The sequence below is a fragment of the Rhincodon typus genome, chromosome 48 (genome assembly GCF_021869965.1).
Source record: "Rhincodon typus isolate 14 chromosome 48, sRhiTyp1.1, whole genome shotgun sequence".
Classification (NCBI taxonomy): Eukaryota; Metazoa; Chordata; class Chondrichthyes; order Orectolobiformes; family Rhincodontidae; genus Rhincodon; species Rhincodon typus.
This window is the reverse complement of record NC_063379.1, coordinates 7,925,657-7,938,494: the sequence shown is the minus strand read 5'-3', so window position 1 is coordinate 7,938,494 and position 12,838 is coordinate 7,925,657. Positions and strand designations below refer to the sequence as shown.

Genomic DNA, 12,838 nt, shown 5'->3' with positions numbered 1-12,838 from the left:
GCCAAACACAGGTAAGTGGGACTAGTTTAGTTTGGGGAACCTGGTCAGCATTGAGTAGTTGGACTGAAGGGTCTGTTTCCATGCTGTATCGCTGTATGATCCTAAGAGCGTTAGTGTCAGTGATTGGGAAGTCAGTTCTGTAATCACACAGGAGTTAGACTAGGCTTCATACTTACTTTCTTTTCCTGGATAACTATTCAAGTAATTGTGGCAGAACTTGGAAAAGACTTCGGCTCTAGTCCACAGTTACAGGTTTCTACGGAGAGTCATATGTAGAAGGGAAATTGCCCATTAAAAAGTTCAAAATTCATTGATAATTCCCACTAAAGTCCATGCTTCAGATCTTTTGCAAGATCCCAATGTTCATCTTGGGTCAAAGGGTCTGGACTAATGTACTGTCACCTGTAAAACCTCTCAATGTCCCTCAGTTCACTCTCAATCCCTAATTATCAGAATTACCTTTCTCAATATTAATGATCAAGACCATAAAATTTGCTCAATTTCTGTTTTTTTCTTCAATTCCAGTCTCTAAATGGGAATAACACAACCCTTCCACCTGGCATTTTTGGTCACCCTGGCATAGGTAAGATATCATTAAACTGAAGAGGGTGCAGAAAAGATTTACCAGGATGTTGCCAGGAATGGAGAGTTTGAGTTATAAAAATAGGTAGGATAGCGTGGGACTTTTTTCATAGACTCATAGGAGATTGGTGGGGTGGGGGTGTCACCATATAGAGGTTTGTACAATCATGAGGGCATAGATAAGGCAAATTGCATTGGTCTTTTCTATTGGGTGGTGGAATTCAAAACAAGCGGGCATATTTTAAAGGTGAGAGGAGAAAGTTTTAAGAAGGACATGAGAGGCAACTTTTTTTTTATACAGAGAGTGGTTCGTGTGTGCAATGAACTTCCAGAGGAAGTGGCGGATGTAGGCACAATTACAACATTTAAAAGACATTTGGATAGGTACAGAAGTAGGAAAAGTTTGGAGGGATAGGGGCTAAATGCAGGCAAGTTGGTGTAGTTTAGTTTGGGAACATGCTTGGCATGGACTAGTTGGACTGGAGGGTCTGTTTCCGTGCTGCATGACTTGATGACTCTGTAGGAGTGACCTCGGTCTCCGAGACAAGAAGACTCTGAAGGCATCGGGAATTCAGCAGTTTATTCAAGCTGCAACTGATTTCAGCAAGGAGAGGAGCTCCAAATCAACATGCAGGACAATTGAGCTCACTCTACCGAATACCCATGCAACGCTATTTTATACTTTCTTACACATTGTACAAAGCTATTACCATACAGTTGATTATATTTTTTTTTCCTTTTATCAAGACACAGTAAAAACACCAGACATGTAAATAATTTTATAGATAGTCCACCACCAGAAAGAACACCCACGTGACCGAAGAACCAGTAGCAAGCAAAGGCCCCTGTGTGAACAAAAAGGTAAAGACAAGGGTAGGGATCAAATTAAAATAGAACTGGAGGGGGTGCAGTTGATTACATCAAGCCTATAAGTCAATTAACTAAGCCGTAATTACATCAAGTCTGTAAATCAATTACAAAAAGTTGCTGGAAAAGCTCAGCAGGTCTGGCAGCATCTGTGAGGGGTAAAAAACAGTTACAGCATCCACAGTTCTTTCTGTAAATCAATTAACTAGGCAGTCAGTTGCATCAGGTCTGTAAATTAATTATATCAAATTCATAATTCAATTAACTAGGCATGTTGATTATATCAAATCATCCTGTATTACATATTTACTGGTTGGATTCAAACATGCGGTGCCTGTTCGCTTACGTGGTCACTTGCTTATTTTGTAACCTTTGCCCCTGAATATTCTGTGGTCTGCTAAGGTTCTGCCCTGCTTACCCATATCGGTTAGCAATTAACAAGGCTTCCGGGGTTTGGGTGGCATGTCTTTAGTAATGCAGGGTCAATTGCCTTAAAATATCCTATTCTCTGGTTTTTATGAGATACTGTATCACAAGCCTCTTAACTTATTACCAATCCACCCACAAACGCTCACTATTACCACTATCATGCTCTCATTCATTCATAACTTTACTAACCACTCACTAGCAAACTGTTTACTGTTACCACATTTCATTTGTTCATTCATAAAACCACAATCTTGCAATACGTTTCACCATTAAAGATATACTAAATTAAAACATCCCTTCCACCCCAAGACTGCCTTTTCACAGTTTTTTTAACCCTCCCTGGTCCCACGCTGCTAGCAGTGTCTAGACCTGTGTCTACATTAGAGACTATCCCCCAGTATGTGTTAATTTTATAATCTATTCATAACGATACCATCCCAGCCATCGTGACACCCGAAACTATAAAAGATTATAATGTTCTAATGTTTTGGAGTAGATCTGTAGCTCGGGTTGTAGGTGTTGAGGTTGGTTGGCTTGCCAAGCTGGTTTGTCGTTCCGCAGACGTTTCGTTACCGTGCTTGGTAACATCCTCAGTGCAGCCTCTGATGAAGCATCGGTGTGTTTTCCCGCCTGGTTTTTAAACTCTGGGGTCCGTTGCGATGGATTGCCTCACTTCCGGGTTTCCTCCGTACTGGAGTGTATATGGGGTCGAGGAACAACAAACCAGCTCGGCGAGCCAAACTCGACCCCATATACATTCCAGGACGGAGGAAACCCGGAAGTGAGGCAATCCATCGTAACGGACCCCAGAGTTTAAAAACCAGGCGGGAAAACACACCGATGCTTCATCAGAGGCTGCACTGAGGATGTTACCAAGCACGGTAACGAAACGTCTGCGGAACGACAAACCAGCTTGGCAAGCCAACCAACCTCAAGACTATAATGTTGATCAGCCTTCAGCAACGGTCTCCTGGGACTTGAATAGCCAGCAAGAGATCAAACAAGTTTTCTCCGTTAGTGTGTATCTGTTAGATACATGTTGAATAGGGAGGGCCTCTGTTCCCTTTAAGAAAGAAAGTTACTATCAAAATAACGCTTCAGTGAAATTTAATGAATGAATGAGTAAACTGGCAATAGTGAAATCTCAAGACACAGCTGCGGTAAACAGTCTGTTACACTTTCTGCTGTTATTAAGTGCATACATGATTCCCAGCCCAGTCAAAACATACAGGCTTGATATTCTTTCTGGTATTCTCTAACTTTAGGAAATGAAAGGACACACACCCCTCATTCAACTCTATGACAGAAATAATAAACCAGTGCTCTTTATTCTCTGTCCAATACATTACTCAGTTAAATATTTTAGTGTAAGCCTTGCTGTAAATTACTATTAGCTGTTATTTTACATGCTACCCAGGAGTTTTCAATAACAGGCATTTATTCTGATGGTTTATTAAGTTTAAATATCCCCGTACTCCTAATTTATGATGAACGATCTCCTCAAGCTTTGGTCACAATTGAAGTGCCTGTATTAACTTGTAGCCAAAATTATTGCTCTGTTTTGAGATAATTTCTGGAAGCTCCATGATTCCATAGATTCTCACACACAAGGACCAGTCAATGACTATAATGGGGTTTTTAAACCAGTGTTTGTGGAAACTAGCATGAACTTGTGGAAATTATCCTACTTTTCCCATACAGGTAGGATGTAACTCTGCAATGGGCTGCAATGAATCTTTAAATTGCCAGATTTCATTATTCAAATATAATTGAGAACAATTCTGTTAAACAATTCTTTGAAAATTCCTTTCCCTATTTTTCTAAATCAAAGTTCATTTGATCATGTAGCAGGTTATATGGAACTTCATTTCTCTCAAGTTCAGTTTATAAAAACTAATATGGGAAATATTACTAGTTCAATTATTTTAATTGCATTGATGCTTAAAATTCCCCAATATGTCCACATTCCACTGTGCATTGTTATTGCACGTAAGTAAAATGTTTGATGATGAATCTCTAAAAGCTGGGAAGTATTACAACATCTACAACAATTGTTTACAAAGATTCCATTCTCAACTCTGCCAGGTAATGATACCTCATGACAGCAAAATGTTAATTTATCCAATGATGTTTAACAACAGAACAGCAGCCATAAAAACCAACATATAATTATGTTAACACTTGGCATTCTGGAGCCACATACTGGAATCCTTCATAATGAATTATAGCAATCCTGTACAGAGGTGTTTGATTGTGTCACAGAATTCACCGACACAAGAAGTGACTGCACAGTCCACAGGAGCCAGCTTCAATCCATTAAGTTTAAACACTTTTAGAAATCCTGCCGTGGACTTAGCCAGTGCTTTGATCCGAGACTCAAACAATGTGCTCAGGAGCTTCTGTTTATCACTTTCACTTGGTTTGTTCCTTAACCTTCTCCTTCACCCAACCACTTGGCAAGTTAGTTGATGAAAAAAAAATGGATTCAGAAACTCCAAGGCCGAACTGCCTGTGGAGAGGACAGACCAAACAAAAACGGAGAAGTATCTCAAATTGCCCATCTTCCTTGCTGTAGGCTTCACTGAGGAGCTTCTGGGTGTCCCTGGGATCTGGAGTCAGGCATTGTGCGAGAGCAGCTACAAACACTTGGATGGTGAGATGTGGGAATGTGTAAAACATACTGTAGACAGAATCATCACTCTCCAAAAGTTCCATCAGGAACCCAGGCAGGAACTCCATTCCTAAACACAATCTTCTTCTCAGAGACTCCGGTGAAGGCCATCTCACCAAGCTTGAGTAACATATCACAGGGTTCTTCAATCTCTCAGCCATGGTTTTTCAGAATATTATAAATATTCAAAATAAAACTATAAAAGGAATTATAGTTGGGTGATGGTCTTGGGAACTTGCTGCTGTTTCCTGTCTTTTTCTGTGAAAAAAGGACTCACTGTCAGACCAAGGATCCAGCAGTACAAAGCGTTGTAGCACATGGTATACAGGATCACGGTCTCCTCCATGCTTTCAAAAACAGCTGCTGCCATTGTTTGATCCTCAAAAAAATTCCTCAAAACAAAAAAAAACCTGTTGAAATATTCCTTCCGCTCATCACCAACAAATCCCAGGATCTCAGCCTTTTCCAATAAGATGCAATGCAGTGGGACAGCTTGTCACGAGCAATGAACATCCTGGGAGCAGCTTGTGCCAGATTAAACTGCACACAATGTCAGACACTTCACACCAGCATTCAGGATTGCTGCACATGAACGGAGAATCTCTATTTCTCTGATGGTCAGAAAAATCAATACTGTCTTTGAATTCATCCAAACCATCAAATATAAACAGGAAGCGCTCTGCGTTCTCCCAGAACATTCCCAAAGTAAGGATACTGATCCAGCATCAGGATCCTCAGGTTTATTCTACAATTAATACTGTTCAAATTCCAGAATTTAAAACGGAAAACAAACTGAAATTCTGGGTATATTCTCCCAGTCATGAACAATCTCTTGTAGTATTGTTGTTTATTCAATCCCTGGGACTCTAATCACTGCTACCGTACTCCCAAATACGGAATTTCTCTGGGAAAAACTGTTTTGTAACAACTAATCAGTTTGTATTTTTTCCGTTTCTCTCCCCACTCTTCATGGTCTCGGCCTCTTGCCAGCAGTTCATCATCAACAAACGTCCAATCTCGTACATTAGAGCTGAGCATTAACTCAGTGTATCGATCAACCAGCTGGAAACTCTTCACCTTCTCCTTTATTAGGATAGTGTTCACTCAATTTTTCAGTTTGTATCTGAAGTATCTTCTTGTGTTTCTGCTGAATACCTTCAACTGGAACAGAGAGAAAGCGGTTCTCAATGTTAGCTGTACTGTCATTACAACATTTATCAATACCATGTCATGATTTAGTATTTATGATTGAATAAATTGTTGCAGATTTTATTTACAGCTACGATCAACTTGTATGCAATTGAATCAGTTATCAGAAAACATTTGAAAAAGTGGACAATGATCAAGAAATGTTTCAATAATCAGCTGATTTTAATTTGGACTCAACATGAAGATTTGGTGATACTTTCCCACGGATAACTAATACTAACCACCCACCCCATATTCCAGGCATCTTTTTGTAAATCGACACATGGACCTGGCAGTGCCATAGTTGATATGAATAAGGAGCCATTGGTCCCTTAAGTTGTGCTGCCATTTATTAAGATCAAGTGAGTCATTCTCAGGTTGTCAAGCTGTGAAGGATCAGCTGTTCCTGCTGTTCACAATGATTTGGACGTTGGGACTGATTGTCCCCAAATCAAATTTGCAGATGACATAAAAATTAGTGGGATTTCAAGTATTGAGAAGGGTGCAAAGAGGCTTCAGGTGGACTTAGATAGGTTGAGTGACCCGCAAGAGCATGGGAAATAGAATAGGATGTAAATAAGTATGAGATTATCTCCTTTGGTTGAAGGCCTGATTGTGCAGAGCATTTTTAAACGGTAGAATTTAGAAAAAGTTGAGGTCCAAAAAACCTAGGTATTCCTGTTCACAAGTTACTGAACCTTAGCATGCAGGCGCAAAAAGCAATTCAGAAGAAGGTGTTAGCTGTTGAATTTTCTTTATATAGGTGAGATCTCACCTGGAGTACTGTGTGCACTGCAGGTTCTCTGGCCAAAGGAAAGACATATTTTCCTAAGAGCAAGTGCAGGGAGTTTCACTAAAGTGATTGCTGGGTTGATGGGACTGTCCTATAAATGAGAGATTGAGGAGACTGTGCAGGTTTTCTCTGGTGATTAGAAGAATGAACAATGTTCTCAGAAAGTTACAATATTCTTAAAGGGATAGACAGATGTAGAAAGTATCCACTACTGACAAGGCACCAGTCAGGAATGTGATGAAATAATCTCCAACTTGCCTGAATGTGCAACACTCAAAATGCTTGACATTTGACAGGTCAAATCAGCATCCCATTTTGCATCCCATCCATCACCTTCAAAATTCACTCCCTTCACCACAAACACTCAGCGGTAGCAGTCTGTGCCATTGACAAGAATCACTGCAATAACTCAAGGCTCCTAAGACAGCACCTTCCAAATCTGCAACCTCCATCATCGTGAAGGTAAGGTCATCAGGTATGTGGAACCACCTACAAGATCCCCTCCAAGTCGTACACCCTGAAAACTTGGAACGAGATTGCTGTCCCTTCACTGTTGCTCAGTCAATTAGTGCTTGGCCTCCAAAAGCTGCTTTAGAGGCCAAGAAGGTGGAGAAACACCAAGAGGAAGAAAAGAAGATGGTGACCACATACTACACAGATCAATACACTCTAGACCATATGCCTGTTTGTTGTCTGAAATCAGTAAACCACTCTCAACTGGGCAGATCATACATTTTTCCTCTCTCTGCATAACTAATAGTAGCTTTGTCATGAACACAAACAGCAAATTTAAAATGACTTACGTGTTCTCAATTGCTTACTCTAACTCCTAAACTTTCACCGACCACTCACTCCTATTCCTATGTTCCCATATGCATACCAATCGAGGTGCCCTCCTTCTCTTCATTGACTCAGGAAGCCCAATTCCGCATAATTGACAGCTGGCGCCTGAATGTGGACAATCACATTCAACCACTCACTGCCTCGCAGCCTCCCCCTGCCCCTGCTCACTAAATACCAGTTTCTTCCCTTCACCCACCCAACTGGCAACCTGGCCCTTACAATCTTCCACCACACTTACCTCTCATTCCCTGCAGCCTCAACCCCTGCTGTTCCTAGTGTCCAAGCCTCAGGCCGAATGAAGGTGGGGTGGATAATATAGGCTTGTGGCTTTTCCAATCCGAGGCCTTTTCTCTCCCACACTTGCTGCTGATGCTGCTAGGCTCATGGGTGAGAAATTGCTTTGAGTGAAAGTGCATCTCCTTGCAGGATCTTTCACTTGTATTTGGAATGACTGTCACAGCTGTTTAGGACACCTTGGAAATGGACAGGACGATTAATAAATAATTTAGTCCTGGGGTCTAGTGACGCAGAGGGCAGTGTCACTTCTTCTGAGCCAGAAGGCTCACTTTCTGGTCTCACCTCAGAATTTAGAGGTACGCTATAACTTTTTCAAACAGGTTCATAAAAATAAATACTTGGCAAGCCTCATTCCAGCCACAGGGCTATTCTAAACGGTCACTTTCTTCCCTTACGCTGCTCAGCCCCTAGCCTGTGGCCTCTTCCTATGTAAAGTTCTTGCTTGAGTTCAGGAGTCTTTTTCCAGGACAGAAACGATACTTCAAATGATTCTATGAAAATACTTGTGTCCATTCCCACTGTAATTGAAGATGTCAAATCTTCAGCCATGGCATTGTTACACCTTCCCAAATGGCGTCCTGTAATAAAAAAACCTGGAGCGTTTTTGAAGACATGAAGTTACCTGTTAAACCTTCCTCCATGTCAATGCAACTACTTACTGTTAGCTCTCAAAGTGAACATTTCCCACATCTTACAATTAACATTCTGCATCAGATGTGACAAAAATGTTGAAATTCAGTGGGTCGTACTCCTCCACCCAGGTCATACACTGTCTGATCTCCTGGATTCATACAGCACGGAAACAGACCCAACTTATCCATTCCAACCAGGTTTCCTAAGCTGAAGTAGTCCCATTTGCCAGCATTTGGCCCATGTCCCTCTAATTTTTCCTATCCATGTCCCTGTCCAAATCTTTTTATACCTACTTCCACCAGCAGCTCGTTCCATATATGCACCACTCTGAAAAAAGATACCCTCAGTAATTTTTAAATCTTTCCCCTCTTACCATAAACCTATGTATCTTGTTTTGGGCTCCCCGACTCTGGGAAAAGACTTTGGCTATTACCTTATCTGTGGCCCTCATGATTTTATAAACCTTGAAAAGGTCACCCCTCAGCCTCCAACATTTCAGGTGAAAATCCCAGCCTGTCCAGTGTCTCCTTATGACTTAAACCTTCCAGTCTCTGACATCCTAGTAAATCTTTTTGCACCCTTCCAATTTAATAACATCCATCCTATAGCAGGGTGACCAGAACTGTACACAGTACTCTACATGTGGCCTTACTATTGTCTTGTACAGCTGTAACATGATGTCCCAACTCCTGTACTCAATGCTCTGAACAATGAAGGCAAGTGTGCCAAATGCTTTCTTCACTAGGCAGTTTACCACTTTCAAGGAACACTTTCAAGCACCCCAACGTCTCTCTATTCGACAGCAATCCCCGGGGCCCTACCATTAACCACGTTAATGGTTGTTCTTTTCTGATTTAAGAGAGAGAGGAAATAACATTGTGCTGCAATCGTGCTACTTTAGCAGCTGCAATGAAGTGACAGACATTAAACTGCAAGAGACATCTGATGGAAATTGGTTCCAAGTCACACACTGTCTGACCATAGAACATAGAATACTACAACACAGGAACGAGCCCTGTAGCCCATAATGTTGTGCCGAACATGAGACCAATTAAACTTATTCCTTCTGCCTGCCCTTGGTCCATATCCATCCATTCCTTGCATTTTCATGTGCTTATCTTACAGCCCCTTAAAAGCCCCTATTGTATCTGCCTCCACCACTACCCTTGGCAGCATGTTCCAGACTCCTGTCATTCTGCGTAAAGACGACTTGCCCTTCCAACTTCCATCTCACCTTAATTAAACATTTCAATTCTGGGAAAAATATTCTCACTGTCAAGCCTATCCATGCAGCTTATAATTTTATAGACTTCTATCAAGTCTCCCCTCAGCCTCCACTCCTCCAGAGAATACCCAACTTCAAGCCTCTCCTCATAGCTCATACCCTCTAATCCAGGTAGCATCCTGGTAAGCTTCTTCTGCACCCTTTCCAAAGCCTCCACATCCTTCTTGTAACGTGGCGACCAGAATTGAATGCAGTACTCTAAACGTGACCTAACCAAAGTCCTAATAAGATACAACATGACATCCTGACTCTTGCACGCAGTTCCCTGACCAATAAAGGCAAGCATGCCAAACGTCTTCTTAACACCCTTTCTACTTTCATGGCCACTTCTCGGGAGCTATGGATTTGAACCCCAAGATCCCTCTGTATATCAATGTATATTAACTGTACACTTTTCCTTCTCATTTGATCTCCCAAAGTGCAGCACCTCACAATAGAACAGAATAGTACAGGCCCTTCTGCTCACGATGTTGTGCCAACCTATTATCCTACGAAGATCAATCTACCCTGCATACCCTACATTTTACAATCCTCCATTTGCTGATCCAAGAGTTGCTTAAAAGTCTTTTAAGTATCTGACTCCACTACCGCTGCCGGCAGCGCATTCCACACGCCCACCACTCTCTGTGTAAAGAACCAACTTCTGACATCTCCCCTATACCTTCTTCCAATCACCTTAAAATTATGCGCCCTCATAATAGACTTTTTCCCAGGGTGGAAATGACTGACTGTCCATGCCTCTCATCATCTTGTACACTATTATCCAGATTAAACTCCATCTGCCATTCTCGGCCCATTTCTGCAAGTGATCTATATCCTGCTGTATCTTTTGACAAACTTCTACACTATTCACAACTCCACCAATCTTTATGTCATCTGCAAGCTTACTGACTCACCCACCACCCACATTTTCATCCAATTTATTTACATATATCACAAACAGCAGAGGTCCCAGTTCAGATACCTATCAAACACCAATAGTCATGGACCTCCAGCCAGAAAAACACCCTCCCATCACTACCCTCTGCCTTAAGTGGGCAAGCCAATTCTGAATTCAAGTGGCCAAGTCACCATGGATACCATGAATCATAATCTTCTGGATGAGTCTACAATGAGGGACCTTGTTGAAAGCCTCACTAAAATCCACGTAGACAACATCCACTGCTCCACCCTCGTTGATCACCTTTGTCATCTCTTTGAAAAATTCAATTAATTTAGCAAGACATGACCCACCCCACACAAAGCCACATTGACTGTCTCTAATTAGGCCAGTTTTTTTTCAAATGTTTGCATGTCCTATCCCTAAGAATTTCTTTCCAATAGCTTCCCAATGACTGATGAGATATTTAACGGTCTGTAGTTTCCTGGATTCTCCCTATTTCCCTCCTTTAACACAAACAACATTAGCTACCCACCAGTCCTCCAGGATCTCTCCAGTGGCAAGCGAGAATACAAAGATCTTGGTCAAGGCCCCAGCAATCTCCTCTCTTGCCTCTCTCAATAACCTGTGGTAGATATATTCAGGCCCTGGGAACTTATCCAGCTTAATGCTCTTCAAGAGACCCAACCCCACTTTCTTGATCTCAAAATGCACTAGCATATTAGCATGCTCCACACTAATCTCATTATGCTTCATATCCATCTCCTGGGTAAATACCAATGCAAAGTACTCATGTGGGATCTCACCCACATCTTCTGCCTCCAAACACAAGTTCCCTCCTTTTCCTTGAGTGGCCCTATCTTCTTCCTAATTATCCTCTTGTTTTTAATGCGTGTATAGAATGCCTTGGGACTCTTTTTAACCCAACTTGCCAAGGTCATTTCATGGCACCTTCTTGTTGTCCTAATTCCATGATTGAGTATTTTTTTCCAGCTTTCTTTATATTCCTCATGGGCCCTGTCTGATTTTAGCTTCCTAAACCTTATGTATGCTTTTTATCTTTTGACTAAATTCACAACCTCCCTCATTATCCAAGGGCCCCTTACCTTGCCATCCTTATCCTTCCAGTAAGGACGTAGATGCTGGTCCCAATATTGACCTCCAGAAACTCCACTCCAACCTTCCTCTTGCCAGAAAAATATCCATTGACCATTACTCTCCCTTTCCTACCACTCAATGTTGTATCCATGTTTCACTGCCTCTTGTACAATGACCTATAACCTTCCTCACAAGTCTGTTGTGTGGTACCTTTCAGAAATCCATGTCAACCACATCAATAACGTTGCCTTCATCGACTCTCTGCATTAATTCTTTAAAAAAACTTTAGCAAGTTAGTTATACACAATTTCTCCCTTGACGTTTCCTAACCAACCCACCTTTTTCCACATTGCTACCTTTATTCCAAATAATTGTTGCCAGAAGCTTCCCCACCACCAGAGTTAAACTGATGAAGCTGTAAATCTTTTTTGGAACAAGTCCGTAACGTTGTCAATCCTCCAGTCTCCTGGCATGTCCTCCGAGTCCAGGAGAGACTGTAATGTTATGGCCAGTTCCCCCACAATTTCTTCTCTCACTTCATTCAAAATCCTTGGATGTATCTCATCCAGGTGTCCTGTTAACCCCGAGTGCCAACATCATGTGGACAGGGACATGGATAGGAAAGGCTTTCCGCCTCAGTATATCTGCACATTAACAGTTTGCTGATGAATATCGAAGCTGTTTTCTCACCCTCACTGGAAAGATGTAAACATAAACTCTCATTTCTCGGCAGCACAAAACTCCAAACTTCCCCGTCCCCCGCGAGCTCGCGCAGAGTCGGTTAAACGGCCGCGCCTCGAGTCTGCGCATGAAATCTCCAAAGTATACCCTGAGTGACTATGACCATCACATCAGCAGCTGCCATAAACACCAGGTAGCGAGTAGTGCAAGGGGACACACCACACTTTCCCTGGGAAAGGATTGCAATCGCCAGCAAATTAACTGTAGAAGACAAATGGGAAAAGAAACAGTGAATTACCGATCAGAAACTCCCCCTGCCTTTTTCAGAGAGCAACAATAATATTTCACTACCAAAATCCGACACACTCTGAGTGGAAGTGGTTGAGATTGAGTGAGTTTGTATTTTGAGGCTTTCATATCCACCTCAGATTGTCCTACAGCCCAGTCACTCCACAGATTATGGAGTTTGGACATACTGAACTCACTACCCCTCCTAGCAGAGCATAAGGAAGTCTGTGGTTTTGTTTGGTTGCAAGGTATCTATTTGAATGAATGTAATAGATTCTTACAGTTCTCAACTACAACTCGGGC

General features: G+C 41.8%; 1 pseudogene; it reads right to left on the bottom strand.

Moving 5' to 3' along the window:
* Nucleotides 1-4,100: 4,100 nt before the first annotated feature.
* LOC125488029 overlaps nucleotides 4,101-12,838 on the bottom strand; it is a 107,387-nt pseudogene continuing 98,649 nt past the window's right edge.